Raw genomic sequence first — 6125 nt, 5'->3', positions numbered from 1 at the left:
CCTTAGCTACTTGAACCACAGGCGCCAAGCCGATTAAATTGTTTTTTAAAGAAGTTCAAACCACAGTAAATATACTCTCATTTTACTCTCTTTTTTCTTTTTTTAAGACAGATTTCTCACTTTGTTACCCTCTGTAGAGTGCTCTGGCATCATAGCTCCAGCAACCTCAAACTCTTGGGCTCAAGAGATCCTCTTGCCTCAGTCTCCCAAGTAGATGGAATGACAGGTACCCACCACAACACCCAGCTAGTTTTTCTATTTTGAGCAGAGATGGGGTCTCCCTCTTGCTCAGGCTGGTCTGGAAGTCCTGAGCTCGGGTGATCCAGCCACCTCAGCCTCCCAGAGTGCTAGGATTACCAGCGTGAGCCGCTGTGCTCAGCCCTTTCACTCTTTTCTTTGATCAACATAATTTAAATGTGCTGTGGAAGTTTAACTATAGCTTTTTGTGCTGTGAGATAAAAAAGGTCAAAAAACACTACTATAGAGAAAGCACTTGGAGAGGCCATGTGTAAGTTTTCTATCTAACAGCCCAGCTGAGTTCCCAATCAACAAGTGAATGGTGGTGCTTCTAGAGGATTCTCTCCCTCAATGATCAAGTCGCTGCAGACTTTCTTTTTAGTCATTTCAGCTGAAGCTCTGGACAGTGTGAGCAGAGATAAATTGTCCCTGCTGTGCTCTGTTGTGAGTACTGACTCAAAGCATCCATGGGTGTAGTAAATTGGTTGTTTTATGCTACAAAGTTTCAGGGTAGTTGTTACTCAATACTAGATAAATGATAATGTCTGGTGATAAGACCATTTGGGAATTCTTTCAACATTTGATGTAATGTTTATGCATTCATATATTCCTAGAATAAATTGTCTTTGCTCATGTTGTATTATTTTGTTGATAAAATTGGTCTTAGTTGCTTCTGTTTTTTTAAGGGGAAAGGTAACACAATTCATATCAGAGGTGGAATGAAGATCCATGCCACTACCAGGGCAATCTCCTGCTGTCTTTTTTCTTTAGTTAGCTTAAATTCCATGATTACCATTATGATTACTCCCTTAAAAATACTTGCCATCCCTTGCCTCTCTCTTTTTACCACATTTGCCTTGCAGAAAGTCCAGCCTCAGTGAACGCCAACCATCCGCTAATTCTGTGCATGTGAACGTTGCTAGAGAGACATATACTTGACCCACTTAAACTTCCTGATCACAAGCCTCAAAGGACACTCAGTCTTCAGAACTTCTAATTTACACCCTTTCCACTTTTTTACACCTATCTCCTCCACCCATTTCTACTTGCCTTTTGTTCCCCCATTTTGACTTTTACTCAAGAAAATAAAAACCATCACCCCTCATCTTGCCATTTACCTTCTACTTCATTCTTAATACAAAGATATCACCCAGTGCTGCCTCTTTCAAAGAACTGGTTTGGCTGTGAGGAAAGAAAATGAACAGTTTTTGAGTTTCTCTCACATCCCAGATACTTACATTTTATTCTGTGAGGCAGGTGTGAATCTCCCCATTTTTCTGAGGAGAAAACTGAGGCTCAGTAAACATAAAACCTCTACCTTACGGCAGTGCCTATGGCTCAAAGGGATAGGGCACCGGTCCCATATGCTGGAGGTGGTGGGTTCAAACCCAGCCCCAGCCAAAAACAAAAAAAACAAAAAACCTCTACCCTATGTCGCCCAGAACAAAGCTGTCGGCCAACTCCATCCCAGTGGCTCCCTGCCGTCAAGCACTGTATGTACATTGCTGTTTCACATTTATCTGTTTAAAAGATAAGATCGTTTAAGAGAGGAAAGTTCGAACAATGTTGCTCTTTAATCTTCTGAAGGACATCAGTGTGAGGCCATTGTCAGGTCCAGATGGGGCCGAGGGCAGGCTGTAACCGGACGAGGTCCCCCTGCTCAATCCCTTTCTCGTTCTTCAGCGTTTTGTTTTTAGGAAGTAAGTGTGATCGTTAGTCACTGTTCAACTCTTACCTTTAAAACTTAGTACTAGAAAGATGGATCCTTGGCTTAAGTTTGTGAAACCAAACCCTATTTCTCTGTTCATGATCCATATATGAACCACTGTGTACCCGAGCACTGTAAAACATGAGGCCCACACTAAATCTCACAGAAATGAGACTCGTGCTATGTGAATACCATCAAGGGGGAAAACACTTATAATACATCTGTTACATTATGTAATATTATGACTTTTTAAAAAAGACAAATAAATACAGTATGTATGCTTATGTGCACTTTGGAATGTCTTTAATTATGTAGTTCTGCTGTAGCTAATTTTCCTGGAATGCAGTTGAGCCCAGAAGGCTGGACACACTTTCCCCTCTGGGTTCTCAACGGGCACATCTGACTTTGACTATCCATCTAGGGCAGGCTCCTAACTAGAGTTCGGGATGACCAGGGGAATTGCAAGGGCCCTGGGGGACTGGAGCTAAGGAGCTGGACCCTGCAAGTAGAGTGGGGCACAGAGCTTCAGGGGCTTTCCCTGGCCTCCTTTTCCTGGCTCTATCACCCATTGCCATGACAGAGAGTGACAAAGGGGTATCTTGCTGGGGTAAAAGAGTGGGAGGGAGATGGAGGGGGAGGCAATGCTGATTGAGGCAATGCTTTATTGAGGATAAAAATATAAGAAAACATTTAGCTCAGAACTGCATAATTTCAGCCTTATCAGCTTTGCTGAAAGTGATATTTTTAATCCACTTGCAACATAAGGACAGCAGGCCCAGTTTCTCTGGGTCATCTTCTTCCCTGCCTGGCAGACAGGCTCAGTCTTTGGACTGCCCAGAGCTTCGCTCCACTCTTACCACCCACTGGCTACCTCTATAACGCACCTCCCTATTCCTTACCCTAGTCTTGCTTCCCCAGCCCTCCACTTACCGAACTCCAAACTCCTGTTTCCTCAGAAACAAATGCTGACATGAAATTTGCATTTCTGCCTGTTCTGTCTTCTTTCCCCCTTTTCCAGTGAGAGCTTTCCTTTGGGAAACCTTCCGTCCCCCGTATATACCCATCATGATGACCTACCCTCTCCCAGCCAAGAGGATCTTTAATAAGATTCATGTGAAAAAGGCAGGCAGGAGGCGGTGCTTCTGGCTCAAAGGAGTAGGGCACCAGCCCCATATGCTGGAAGTGGTGGGTTCAAACCCAGCCCCAGATAAAAAATGCAAAAAAAAAAAGGCAAGGTGGTGAAGAATGTTCTTTGAGGCACCCTTCAAATTATGCCCATTGCAGCTCTGACTTCATTTGTTCCTTAAAAGGGCCTGAGGGCTGGTTATGGTGGCTCACACCTGTAATCCTAGCACTCTAGAAGGCCAAGACAGGAGGATCAATTGAGCCCAGGAGTTTGAGACCAGCCTTGGCAACATAATGAGATCTCCATATCTACAAAGAAGAAGAAAGAAAAAATTAGTTGGGTGTGGTGGCATGCATCTATGATCCCAGCTGCTCAGGAGGCTGAGGCAGGAGGATTGATTGAGCCCAGGAGTTTGAGGTTGCTGTGAGCTATAATGCCACCACTGCACTTTAGCAGAGACCTTGTCTCAAAAAAAAGGGGTGGGGGCCTCAAGATTGCAGTAGGAAGTCTGCAAAAGAGAGAAGCTCGGGACTTATCTGAATTGCACTAAGTATAAACTAGCTGCTTTTTATAGATGGTACAGAGCAAAGAAACATATGTTTTGAGTAGTGTTTCCTTAATCTACCTCATTATCACATAAAGAATTTGACAAAAATGGTTTGTGGTTTTACATCTAGGAAGAAAGTAATACCCAGTTCAAAAGAACCGAGTTCATTTGTTTTTGCAGAGTAAATAGATTTCGAGTCCCCCATGTATAGCAGAGTGGCTACAGCAACATTGATTTTTTAACTTGTCTTTAAAGCATTTATCTTTCACATTCTTTTAAAATCTATATCGCTAAGAAAAGCATCTTTCTTCGATAAAGGAACCTCTGATGCAATGTTATAAAAATAATTTTCACTAGAGATGGTGTCTCTATATTGCTATTTTCTGGTTTCAAAGCTGTAGGATACACTAATTTCTTCAGGCTTTGTTACTTTCTGCCATTAGGCCCATGGCAAACTTAGTTTAGGACACTTATTTTTTTAATAAGTAAAAGGATAGAGCCTCAACAAAGCTTAAGTACAACTGACCCCTGAACAGCGCAGGTTTAAATGGCATAGGTGCCCTTACACGTGATTTTCTTCTGCCTTGGCTAACCCTGGCAAAGTAAGGCCAACCCTTCCTCTTCCTCCTCCTCAGCCTCGTACACATGAAGACAAGGGTGAAGACCTTTAGGATGATCTTCTTGCACTTAATGAATACTAAAAATATTTTCTATTCCCTTTTTTTTTGAGACTAAGGCTCACTCTGTTGCCCTGGTTAGAGGGCTGTGGCATCATCATAGCTCACAGCAACCTCAAACTCCTGCAGGCATACACCTCAATGTCCACCTAGTTTTTATTCTAGTTTTAGTAGAGACAGGATCTCACTCATATATAGGCTGGTCTCGAGCTCCTGAGCTCAAGCAAAAGGCCTCCCAGTGTGCTAGGATTTCAGGCTTGAGCCACTTCGGCCAGTCTGTTATCTCTTCCTTATGATTTGTTTTGTTTTCTTGGAATCGGACCTTATGATTTTTTTAAATAGTATTTTCTTTTTTTCCAGCCTACTGGATTGTAAGAATACAGTATATAATACATATAACATACAAAATCTCTGTGTTAATCAATTGTGTATGTTATTGATGAGGCTTCTGGTCAACAGTAGGCTATCAAAAGGTATATGCAGATTTTCAACTCCATTGTTCAACTGTACTTAACTGCAGTCAAACAAGTTAAGAGTAGAACCAAAATTAGAACCCTTGGTTCTAACATACTCTTGAAGCTTAGATGTGATCTTGCCTGGAAGAAGGGAAGGTCCAGCCTTTCCAGATCATGTGATTTCAGGGCTAGATAACAATATCTGGTCATACAAGTTTAGCAATGTATGAACTTAGAAAATGGTGTTGGTAATTTCTACAACTCTAATTTGATTTGATTCTTTTTATTTTTCCTTCTAAATGTCTGTTTTGAAAAACTCTTGTTTATGTGAATATCCTATTCCTCAAAAACCCACCGCCATATTGTTTAGATCAGTGGTTCTCAGTGGTCCTGGAAGTGGCATCATCTGGGAGCTTGATAGAAAAACAAATTCTTTGGATCTCACCCCAGACCTGCTGAATTAGAAACTCTAGGGTGGCATTCGGTAATCCGTGTTTTAACAAGCTTCCAGGTGATTCCAATGCGTGCTGACATTTGAGAACCACTGGTTTAGATCATCCTTGCTTGAATTAATTCTAACGCTGGGTTTGCAAAATTGTGAATTTTCCTTATTTGTTGAACACTTATCAGCTGGCTTTCTTCTATACAGAAAACCTTTCCTCCTCTCTCCGCAGGCCCCTGCCATCACTATGGATTCATAGACTGAGCGGGCTTTCTTTTTTGTTTTGGAGGTCTTGAAGGGATTTTTTTTTTTTTTGTAAACCCAGGTCAGGGACTAGATTCATAGACTTTGGAAATTCAATGTTCCAATTCTTGTGTACCACCATTCTTTTCATGTCCAACCGGTCCCCCATTTACCTGACAGAATCCCCTTCAGGCTGTCCCTGTGTCTCCCCACCTAGCCCCAGGGGCTGTGGAGAGCATCCTAGCTGTTTGATATAAGACTTGATGATTCCTGACTGCGTGTTGCCTGTTTATAGACTGAATCTTGAGAGTAAGAACAAAGTCTACTACTTAATATTTCCCTGAGGGGACTTGGTATCTAATAATGTTCTCGGGCAAGGGAGGTGTTTGATCAGTAGTTTAGAAAGGGCAAAACGCTGTTCACAATCATATCGAAGTCACCATTATTCTTGAACTAGGATGATTCAGGGTTGATGTAAACTGCTGTGTTTTGTTATGACTTAAGATTAGTTCACTTGACTCTGAGGTCTGATCAGATAACAGAGAAACTTATTTATTATTGGCAAGAGCAAACTAGAGATAGAGAAATAAGATATTTGGTTTCAGACTTTAACTTGAAGAGTTTTAGGCTCTATATAATAAATGTACAGGGCTCGGCGCCTATAGCTCAACCGGCTAAGGCGCCAGCCAC

Source organism: Otolemur garnettii, unplaced genomic scaffold (genome assembly GCF_000181295.1).
Source record: "Otolemur garnettii isolate 467f Iridium unplaced genomic scaffold, OtoGar3 scaffold00095, whole genome shotgun sequence".
NCBI lineage: Eukaryota > Metazoa > Chordata > Mammalia > Primates > Galagidae > Otolemur > Otolemur garnettii.
The sequence above is the reverse complement of the archived record's forward strand: the minus strand, read 5'-3'. Positions refer to the sequence as shown.